The sequence below is a fragment of the Marmota marmota genome, unplaced genomic scaffold (assembly GCF_001458135.2).
Source record: "Marmota marmota marmota unplaced genomic scaffold, marMar, whole genome shotgun sequence".
NCBI classification, from domain to species: Eukaryota; Metazoa; Chordata; class Mammalia; order Rodentia; family Sciuridae; genus Marmota; species Marmota marmota.
The window spans coordinates 14,516-26,548 of record NW_026008452.1 but is presented as its reverse complement, the minus strand read 5'-3'; the positions used below and the strand labels follow the sequence as shown (position 1 = coordinate 26,548).

The 12,033-nt window shown below is 38.7% G+C and overlaps 1 long non-coding RNA gene across 1 annotated transcript in view; it reads right to left on the bottom strand.

Moving 5' to 3' along the window:
• The window catches only part of LOC125614853, a 14,347-nt gene extending 6,360 nt beyond the window's left edge, over positions 1–7,987 (bottom strand). Inside the window, exon 1 of the long non-coding RNA XR_007345421.1 lies at positions 7,465–7,987. This is a non-coding gene — a long non-coding RNA (uncharacterized LOC125614853). The remainder of the gene's footprint in view (positions 1–7,464) is intronic.
• Between the last annotated feature and the right edge of the window lie 4,046 nt (positions 7,988–12,033).

Genomic DNA, 12,033 nt, shown 5'->3' with positions numbered 1-12,033 from the left:
ATATATATATATATATATATATTAGGAAAGTGCTAAGATAAATGTTAGCTACTAGTAGATCACAGCTATTATAATAAAGTGAATTGATGATTCCATTTCCAGTGAGGATATAAAGAGTTCTTCTTACATCTTTATTTATATTAATATATAGTTGACCAAAAATTATGCACTCAATTATATATTTATTTCATAATGTGTTATTACATGGTGTATAATGATGTTTTGATATATGTGTACATTGTGAAATGGTTCAATTTAGTTAATAATTTCACCAATTCACTTGTTTTTTGTTCTCAGAACATTTATCATCCACTCTCAGCAATTTCTAAATGTACATTAACTCTAATAATTATGATATACATTATATCTCTGGGACTTATTCATTCTAACAGAAATTAGAAATTCCCCATACCTCCCACCCCTATGCTCTGGAGACCAACATTCTATTCTCTGCTTCCAGGAGTTGGCCTTTTTCATGTTACACATGTGCACTGTCTATGCCTGGCTTACCTCATTTAGCATAATGTCTTCCAGGTTCATCCACCTTGTCACAAATGACAGGATTTATTTCTTTTTAAAGACTGAATATTATTCCATTGGATATACCACATTTTAAAAATCCATTCATCTGTTACAGACAGGTTGTTTCAGTGTCTTGGCTATTGTGAATAATGTTGCAATGAACGTGGGAGTGCAGACTTCTCTTCAGCATACTGATATAATTGCCTTTGTATATATACCCAGAAGGGCCATTGCTGGAGCCAGGGTGTAAACAATTATCTGTCATATGGTCAAACAGCATTTTCTAATATTGGTTACTTTTGATATTTGATATTTATTAGTTTTTTTTCATCATCAAAACTCAATTTAATGCAAAAGGGTGAACTGGCAGTATATGTCAAATGTTTTAAAAACATGCATGCATTACTAGATATTTCCATTTCTAAGTGTTAATCCTAAATAATCATGCCCCGAATTGGGCTATATGGATGCTTATGATGGTTTATTTATAAAACTATTAATTACAAAGGAAAAAAAGAGCTGGGGATATGGCCCAGAGGTAGAGGTCCAATACCCAGCAGCTCAAAATAACAACAAGAACCCGACTGCTACAAAAAGGTTGGTACAATAAACCATGAAAATTAATAAAATAGAATGATATGCATCTATTTAAAACATTTTCATTTTTATTAGCACATTATAATTATATATAATAGTGGAGTTCATTCTGATACAATCATACATGACTGGAATGCAATTTGCTCCATTTCAGTCCCAAATACTTTCTCTTTCCCTCCCCTCTTCCCTGGCTCTATTCCCTTCCTCTGCTCTGCTGATCTTCCTTCTATGTATTTATTGTTTTTTAAATTGGTGCTTTATAGGTGCACATAAAGGTGGAATTCATCATGGTACAATCATATATGTACAGATCATAAATTTGGTCAATTTATTGTGCATCCTCCCTTTTACAGTCCCTCCTTCTCCCCTTCAATCCTCCTCTTCTACTACATTGGTCTCCCTACTATTTGCATGGGGCCCCTGCCTTTTCCCCCTTATTTTGCTCTAGATTCAGCATATGAGAGAAAACATTTGCCCTTGATTTTCTGAGTCTCGTTTACTTCACAAATGCCATGATTTCATCCCTCTTTATGGTTGAGTAGAATTCCATTATATATATTACATTTTCTTTATCCTTTCATCTGCTGATGGGCACCGAGACTGGTTCCATTACTCTGCTATTTTGCACTGCACTGATATAAACTTTGGTATGCATGGATCACTATAGTATGCTAATTTTAAAGCACTTTAACATTGAATATTTAATGATATAGATGTCAAAAAATGTATTAATTACATTATGATCTCTTTTTAAAAAAGCTGATTGTGGAGGGGGCGTGCATATATGTCTATGTATGTATGTATATGTGGGGATTGATACAGGTTCCTAGGTCATAAACCAAAATATCGATAATAGTGTTTATTTCTGGATTTTTCATTTACGTGCAATTTTTGTTCTTTTCTTTTTGCTTTTCTAAGTTTTCCACATGAGTCTATATAACTTTTGAAGTATGGAAAATTACTAAAAAGAAATAAACAATGAAGTGAATTAAAATCTTGAAAACAGGGAGGGGGCATGGGGGTAGAAATAATGGTGAAATGAGTTAGAAATAATTACCCTAAGTACATGTACATAGACATGAACAGTGTGAAATATTTTGTGTACAATCAATGACTTGAAAAATCGTGCGCTATATATGTAATATGAAATATATTGTATTCTGCCATCATGTTTACCAAATTGGAATAAATAATTTAGTTAAAATAATAAATATTTGTTACACAAGTTAAAAAAATAAAATCTTGAAAACATAAAGACAGTCTTTGACAAAAAAAGAGAGAAATCTTTTTAGCTTGTTTACAAAGTAAAAGATCCAATACACAGACGTGTTCAATAGCTTCCTGGACACTTCCTGAATTCACATGTGTTTTTGCCACAAACTCATGTGAAATCTGAAAAATTACTTTAGCTATTAGCACCCACCCACCCATACAGATGAAGAAATAGGGAAAATTGGCCTAAAATATGTAGAAAAAATTTCTTCCTTTATTTAAACAGAACAAAATTAAATTTATCCTGACAGTCTTAATAAAACTTCAAAAGTGATTTAAATGTTTACAAAAGAAGAACTCTAAGAAGATTCAAAAAATATAATATTTTGTCTAAGAGATATTTGAAAATATTTTATTATGGAAGAATTTGGCTTCAGCTGAATTGACCAATATAATTGTACAAGGTATTTTCCAAATTTTATAATAATTGTGGTTATGTAAAATCTAACCATTTACCCTGACCATTTTAATAACACTTATAGTTGGATACGGTGGCTCTCCCCTGTAATCCCAATGACTGGGGGCATGGGGCGTTATGGCAGGAGGATCCCAAGTTCAAAGTCAGACTCAGCATTTAGTGAGGCTCTAAGCAACTTAAAAAGACCCTGTCTCAAAATAAAACATAAAAATGGCTGGGGATGTGGCTCAGTGGTTAATCACCCCTGGGTTTAATTCCCAGTACCAAAATCATAATAACAACTTCATTCATTACAAATAAATACCTTTTAGTCTTATTTCTTTTTAACCTCTTCACTGAGCAAACATTCCCTGAAGAAAATGGATCCTTCTACAATTAATTTTCACTAACAATCACTAAAAGGCCAAAACAGTATAAGGAAGACCTAAATGAGAAATAAGCAGGTTTGTATGGCTCCCATAGACAAGAATTTAAGAAACACATATATCGCAATAAATGTGACTTCAACTGCTTATCAGACTCACTGTCACCCCCAATATATCATGTTATCATGTTATCAACTTAAGTCTTCATATCTTCTACCACCATATACAATTGTCTGGACTTTCTTATTTCTCTCCTGGCATCAAGGGATCTATCACAGCATTTTCATTTATCAGTCACTTATATGAGAAACTTGAGTTCAGGATCTCATTAGCTCCTGCCTGCATTATTTTAATAGGCTCCTAATTTTCCTCCTCATCGCATCTATTATCACTTAAATTCAAAAGTATCATCCAGCCAGGACGCTCAAATATCACTTTAATCTTACTACAACTCAGTTCAAGAATCCTAGCTTGAATTTTATCCTATGAGCAATGGAAAGCAAACTATAATGGCATTCAAAGGCTTCTTCTAATCTTCTGCTTTTGCTCCACATGAACTCTGTGGAATCAGGATGATCTAGAACCAATTCTATGAGTGTCTTGCTCAAGCTGTCCTCCCACCTCACTTTCTTGTCAATGCAAATTCATCCTCCTAGCATGCTCAACTAAAATGCAAATACAATTTTCAGTAACCAGTACAGTTGTAAATGAACTCTTTTCCTTTATAACTTCTACAACCCTCACATATTGTCTGACCCATAGACAGGGCAGCAAGTCATACTGTCTCCTACTGACAAATAATTATAATTATTTTTATTAACTTGAGGTAATTTTTTGTGGACCCTTTATTTGTTGTACTTCTCACAATTCCTAACAGCTAGAAACTGGTAAATGCACAATTAATATTGGTGAAAAATGAAGTATCTGCATGTTTAGGTTTTATACAAAGCCAAGTGTTTGGTGTGTGTGTATGTGTGTGTAAGAGATGAGAATTTTCTATATATCTCCAAGACTTTTCTCTAACAAACAAATATTGTTTCACATTAGTTCATGTAGGGGGGTTCCCAAGACCATCCCTGGGTTTGGAGATTCCTCAGGAGAACTCACAGGACTCAGCATATAGTTGTTTTATGGCTATGATTTATTACAGCAACAGGATACTAAGCAAACTCAGGCACAATTTCTTTAGCATCAAATTGTGGCATGTGTTGTCTACTAGGAAAACTCATTAGTGACTCAGTGCTGAATGTTTTTATTAGGTTGGTTACATTAGCACTTTTTGCTTAATGGACCCAAATGCATGACTCTCAGAAGGTGTTTATCAAGAATCACACTTTGTGCAGTCTAGGCACATTGAGCAGCTTGTATCATTTATATGAAGTTTTATATCAGGTATAGAACTATTTACCACTCAGGTTCCCAGACACTAGCCAAGAACAACCTGGTAAACCTTTCTAAAGACAGCAGTCTTGAGTGTGCTTTATAATATCTTTTACATATTATTGATTCCACGTATTTTATGGGAGAAATGTTACAGTGTTTAATGTTTCTGATTTAAAAGGGTCCCACAAATGGATTTTTAGAAATTAAAACCTAGCATTTAATCACAGTTGCATTCCTAGACTGGCATCCACTAGGTAAGAGTTATGCAATTTTGAAATAATTTACTTACCACTGGTATTTCAGGATTTCTTTTTTCCCTTGTAAAAGCAAGCAGACCTTTTCGAATAAGTTTGTCATCTCCTCTTTAAGTGCCAACTAGATGCCAAAGCACTGTTGGGCACATCTTAGGCACATCAACTTACTAAATCCTCAAAATAGCCTCAAGTGTCAGTGACTGTTTCAATTTTACAGATTTTTAACTTTGAGAGCCTAAGTAACCACAACCAGATCTACCATGGTGGAACTGGGATTAGGCTTAAACCTACCTCATTCCAAACTCTTGTTCTTAGCTTTATGCTAACTCTCTCTACCTAACTTCAAAGGCACATACTTCTTATTTTGAATCATTTCCCTCAAATTCTGTTTCTTTGTTTGTTTGGCTGTACCAAGCACTATTTTTTTTTCATAAATACAAATTTTGTAATGATAAGAACTGAGGAGGAGGGGTGGGGCTGTAGCTCAGTGGCAGAGCACTTACCTAGCCTGTGTGAGGCACTGGGTTCAATCCTTAGCACCACATAAAAATAAACAAAGGCATTCTGTCCATCTACAACTACAAAAATAAATTTTAAAATAAATTTAAAAAGAATTGAGGATGAAGAGAGGGGGATAAATCAAGAATCAGAGTTTTCTCATTCTCTGCTCAGCCTAAAAGGAAAAAAAAAAGGAAGACAAAATCAAGCAATATGCTTAACAGTGTTTACCTTGATTAAAGCCACATTTTAGTTGGAAGAGAAAGGGTGAAGCTTATCACAGCATAGTTTTTCCTTTCCAACTCTTGCAGAGGACAAATGAAATGACACCCACTGCACTTTAAAACCATTAGGAAGCTGCCTATTTAGAAACTCTTCAGCACAGAACACACTTTCTCCTTTTATCTGGCATCACCCTGTTTGATGTTACACCTGTATCACAGTCTCGGCATTACACATATCATCTGTGGGGACTTTGAATCATTTATTCACAAAATGTGGATCCCTAGGCTTGCTGTGAGAATTAAATAGGATAGTATATTTTAGGAGGATTGTGAGTTCAAAGCCAGCCTCAGCAATGGTGAGGCCCTAAGGAACTCAGCCAGACCCTGTGTATAAATATAAAATACAGAATAGAGCTGGGAATGTGGCTAAATGGTCCAGTACTCCTGAGTTCAAGCCCCTGTACAAAAAAGAAAAGAAAAGAAAAAAGAAAAAAATAGAAAGAAAGAATTATATTCAAAAGGTAGCCAGCAAGTGTCCTGACCACCAGGTGTCACCATTGCCAGGAGTACTCACCTATCTGCTCCAGGTAGGGGGGTAGAACCTAGCAGCAAAACAAGACTGTCACTTTCACCTACAGTACACTCAGAATTGATATAGGCTTTTCCGTACCTTGGGAGCTGGTTTTACACACACACACACACACACACACACACATATTATTTGCACCATTCATTAGCTGAATATCCTCAGATTTGTTACCAAACTTAATTTTTAAAATTATCCTCAGTGGACTATTTATTAATTTTGAGAATCAATAGTGCTTTACACGTCCTTTGGTTTAGCCAACCAGACATTATTGGGCTACCATAATCTTCAATATTGCCACAGTGGACAATTTTCTGGCTCCAATTCCACAATCCATTGACATTATTTCCTTTACAATTTTAATGGGATGATAGATAAAAAGAAAGTACAATATTTTTAGTGTAAAAATAAAGTCTGTGACCACTATATATATATATATTTGGGTTAAACAAAGATCATTAACCCTTCTCCTTGACCTCAAGAACTCAAAAATTCAGTGATAAACTTTTTGGGTTTTTTTCTTTTCAAGAAAATAGAAAAACACCCTAGGGCAAATCTGTCAGTCTGTGAATAACCCTGAAATTACTCAAGGAACATTGCCACACCTGGCTGCATTCTGGAACCTATTAATGTCTCTCCCAGAGAGTGCACAGGGCGCACAGGGAGAGGCTCATTTCAAAATGAGCACAGAGTTTGGGATCCCCTCCTGGTTCTAAGTCCCCCACATTGAGACTCACAGTGGTCACTTCAAGACAGGTAATTAGATGAGCATTAGTTCAGACCTGGAGATGCAATCTACAGTCTCATGGACTGTTGCCTCATCTGCTAGGAATACTTTCCTTAAATTAAGGCCAACCTGGCCTACCTCAGCCTCAATCTGGGCGCACAAAACCCCCTTGGTGTCAACCAAGCACAGGCTGTTCACAGGGGAAGTTCTTAGAACTCAGAGCAGCTGGGATCCTTTTTGTTTTTAACAACAGCTCCAATTCCACTTTGTATTTTACAAATAGGGAAATGTCTTAAAGGAAACAAGAAGCATCCTCTCTCTCCCTTTGGCCATTGCTCCCATTCCTAGAGAACTGGGAGGAAAGAGCTGTCACCAGGAACCATTTGGAGCCAGGAATGCAGAAGCCAAGGCCAACCTAGTTAAACCCATTTGTGAAGCATTTTGTGCTGATGGATACATTCCTGACTGGTTTTGGACTGGTCCCTGCAGGACAGGGAGCTCACAAGGCTAGCTTCCCAGCTGGAATGAAGGGGCCAAGGGAAGGGATGCTGTCCATGAACCAGCCAAGGCTGCACAGGCAGGGCTCTGGAGGCGCGGGAGGTAAGGAGGGCGCCTTACCTGCAGTGAAGCTGCCGCCGTCCAGCAGCCACATCTTGAAGAAGAGGACCCCAATGACGAAGGGTACCTCGAGCTCGAAGTCCACCTTAAACTTAAACTTCTTCATCATTGTGAGAGCCAGGCGCTGGCGAGCGGGCTGCGCGGGCGGGCGCCGCCTTAGCTCCGTTGAGCCCAGGATCTGCCCAGACCCGGGGCGCCGCTGGATAGCAGGGGCCAGGACCCACGACGCTGCCTCTCCTGGCAGCCTGAACCTGAGCGCGGCAGGCGGCTGCGTCACAGACCCCAGCCGCCTTTGGCAAGCGGTTGTGCTGCAGCTTGCCCGGGGAAAGGACTCCCTTCGGTGTGCACCTTGCCACTGTCGCCACCCTTCTGAGAGCTTTGAGAGGCGAAGCTAGGAGTAAGGTCGCTGTCTCCACCTCAGCGACTCGGCCCCTGGCGCCCCCAGAGGCCGGGATCTGCAGCGCACTGCCGGGCGGAAGCAGGAGGCACCTGGAGGGCGGGGAGATTCCGGGCAGGCGGGCGCCTCCTGGGGGAAACTAATCTGCTACTGCAGTTAGCGCATCGTGCCTCTCTGGGCTTAAAAAAAGACAAAGGCAGCCAAAAAAGCTGGGCACCTTTGCTTGCAGTTTTTGCACCGCCTCTTTTCTCCCCCTCCCCTTCCAGCGATTTCTTTCCCTTGGGTTTCAGAGTTAATAGGGACTGTCAGAATATGACGCTGTTTTAGTCAAATTGAAATCCAAAAACTAAAACTTCTCTTAAATACTCAACATTCGCGAACCTTCAAATATGAAATAAAGAAGAGGAAAAAGGAAAGGAGTTAAAATGTGTTGAGGGCCTACCAAGTGCCTAGCCCTATACTGATACAGGCTTTTTTTTTTTTTTCTTTTATCTAATGCCTGTCACCCAGGGTAAAAAAGAGCATAGAAGGAGTTAAAAATCACACCTTCCCTTTTAAAATTTGCCCATACTTGGAATTGATAATGTTTAAAATCAAATTCTGCAGGGTAAGCTTTAAAAAAAAAAATCTTGCTATCTGCATAGCAATTAACTGTCGTGTATAAGCACATACAATATCTTGTAAAAGTGTATATTGACTTGGTCACATACAGTTCAGGTTTTTCAACTGAGACTATTATCCTTTAATCTCAAAGTTTCTCTTGCAATAACCTCTGAAAGGGTGTAATTGAAAAGATTCTCTTTCCCAGTTAATTCGTTTATTCATTCATTCATATAAAATATTTTAATTGCATAAAATATCAATCACAAGCTAGTCCCAATGATTTAAAAAAAAAAAAAACTAAGAATTTTACCTTCTACTGATGGAGACATGTTTAGATCCAACGTTAAAAGTCATGGCATCAAGCCAGGTGCCCTAGCCATCTACTTGGTTCAGCTACCCATCAAGCCCAGCTGCTTCTGAGGCTGAGGCAGGAGGATCACAAGAGGGAGGCCAGCCTGGGAAACCGAGACCCTGTCCCAAAATTTTAACAAGTGTGGGGGATCTATAGCTCAGTGGTAGAGTGCTTAACTACCTATGTGTGCAAGGTCCTGGGTTCAAACCCTTGAACTGCAAAAACAAACAAACAAACAAATCCCACAAGCAGACAAAAATAGAAATAACTTAGGTAGAACTTGGAGGAAGAAGCAATAAATTGAAATTGACCAGTTTTCTGAATTTCAAAGAATGCAAAGTATTTGAGAGAAAGTGGGGGCAAACTGTTCTTGGTAAAAGAATTAGGAAAAATAAAGACTCAGAAACAGAGTGTAAACTGTGGGAATGGATGAAACACTTTGCCCAGCAGGACAAAGGGGGGAAAAATGGAAAGAGTTGGGGGACTTTGAAGTTTGTCACTTGGACAACTGGATGGACTGAGTACTGGAAGCAGGAGGAGGACAGGTTGGGAATGGAGAAATAATGAGACTTTATCTGAACTGCTTGAAAGGAGAGAGGGCCAGCCTTAGCTCATGTGAAAGGTTAAGATTGAAAATATGCTTTGGGGGATTGTGGTATTTACTGATGGCTGAAGTCCAAAAGGCAGATAAGAATGAGCTGCTCTGAAGAATAGTTAATGGGTAGACAGAGGAGGAGTTGATTGTGAAGGCTTCCAAGAACAAAGAAAGAGGAAAGCCAGAGAAAGAGAAAAATCAAGAAAGAGACATGACCTGGAAGCCAAGAGAGAGGTTTAATCATTCAACATTTGTAGTTACTAAGACCTACTGTGTACCAGGCTATTATGCTGGGATACAAATACAAATGAATGGAAGAAAACAGAAAAGCAACAGATCAATGGGAGACAGAAAGAGAGACAGAGATGCACAGAGAGAGGGAAAGACTCATTCCCTTTCCTAGGACTCTTTCCTTGTTCTAGATCTTACAGTCTTGGAGGACACAGGTAAGTAGGCAGTCGTAGAACAATGTAACAGTGAATACTCTCTCTGTATATTGGTACATAAAGACTACAGAGGGAGAGTATTTGCCGCAGTCTGGCTGGGCACATATAACCGAGCTGCCACAAAGCACTTGTATGTTCAAACAGGAAACTTTATTGCCCGAACTCCACCAGCACTCCACGCACCCTCCCTGGGAACTCTCTCCCACTTCACTGGGCTGAGCACACTCACTCTCTAGAACTCTATGGGAACTCCAAAGTACAGGATGCACCCAAGGCAACAAGAGCCGCCCTATTACTAGACAGTAAAGGTCTAATATACAGTTGAATGCACAGCTTAACATAACCACCATCATCTCAACAGCTCTCTGGCATCACCTCTCAACCACTCCCTTCTGGCAAAATGCCATGCAGTCATTCCAACTGGGCTGTGGCCCTCAACAAGTATTCTACCATCTCAGGGAAGTTCATGAGGGTAAGTGACTTTTTGATGAGAGTGGGGGTGGTGAGCAGTTTCCAGCCTATGCTGCATGTGCAGAGGCTCAGAGGAAGAGAACACATTGCAGAGGGAGCTGAAATTACTTCTGTCTGGCTGCAGCTTACAGTGGGGGTGTGGTGATGGTTATACTTGGGAGCCACTGATGTTTTAAGGCAGAAGAAGGGCATCTTAAAAAGACCTCCATCTGTAGTAAACCTGGAAGATGGGAGATGGTCTGTTACTCTTTTTTAGATTTATAGTTGAAAATTTTTGCTTATTAAATACCTGCTATGAATCAGGTTCAAAACAGACATCATACTCAAAGTGTACTCAAGAGGGAAGTTTAATGAAAGGAGCCTACAGAGTTGGAGGCAGGATCAAGAACTCACAGTTTAATGGGGAGTTGAAAGGAGGCAGAGAGAGATATCCTTATCTGTCTCAATTCCTATTTTCTCATCTTCTCCTGCTGGATTCTCCCATGATCCCACCCAACCAAAGCCAGAAGGTAAAGGAGCCTGGAATATGCAGTTCATACAGGACAGCCTTAGGAGGCAGAGATGGTAAGGTCAGGTAGTGGTAAAATTATACAATGCTACCATTACACACTCGATTCAGCCAGCGTTTACTGTAGGAATCCACAAGCACTCTAGATATTTCAAAACACAAAGGATTTTCATCTGGCATTTCAGTGCTTCTGAGGTCCTTGGAAGGGATGGAGGAGTAGAAATCCCTAGAAAAGTGAGTCCAAAGTCACATCAGTTATGATGAACATAACTAGTCTGGTCCTATTTCACTTCTTTTTTAAATTTTTCTATTTGTTCTTTTTAGTTATACATGACAGTAGAGTGTATTTGACATATCATATATGCATGGAGTATTAACTTCCTATTCTTGTGGTTGTGTAAGATGTGGTGTTACACTGGTTGTATATTCATATATGAACATAGGAAAGTTATGTCTGATTCATTTTACTGTCTTTCCTATTCTCATTGCCCCATCTCTTCCCTTCATTCCCCTTTGTCTAATTCAAAGAACTTCTATTTTCCCTGCATGCCACTCCTTATTGTGTGTTAGCATCTGCATATCAGAACACTTGGCTTTTGATTTTGGGGGATTGACTTGTTTCACTTAGTATGATTGTCTACAGTTCCATGCATTTATTGGCAAATGCTATAATTTCATTCTTCTATATGGCTGATTAATAGTCCATTATGTATGTATACCACATTTTCTTTATCCATTTCTTGAAAGGCACGTAGTTTGGTTCCATAGTTTAGCTATTGTGAATTGAGCTGTTGTAAACATTGATGTGGCTGTGTCACTATAGTACACTGATTTTAAGTTTCTTGGGAATGTGCGGAGGAGTGGGATAACTAGGTCAAATGGTGGTTTCATTCAATGTTTTCTAAGGAATCTCCCTACTGCTTTCCTTAGTACTTGCACCAATTTGTAGTCCCATCAGCAATGTATGAGGGTACATTTTCCCCCACATCTTCACCAACATTTACTGTTATTTGTATTCTTGATAATTGGCATCTAACTGGAGTGAGATGAAATCTCAGTGTAGTTTTAATTTGCATTTCTCTAATTGATGGAGATGTTGAACATTTTTTCATATATTTATTAACCAATTGTATTTCTTTTGTGATGTGTACATTCAGTTCCTTTGCCCATTTATTGATTGGGTTATTTATTTGGTTT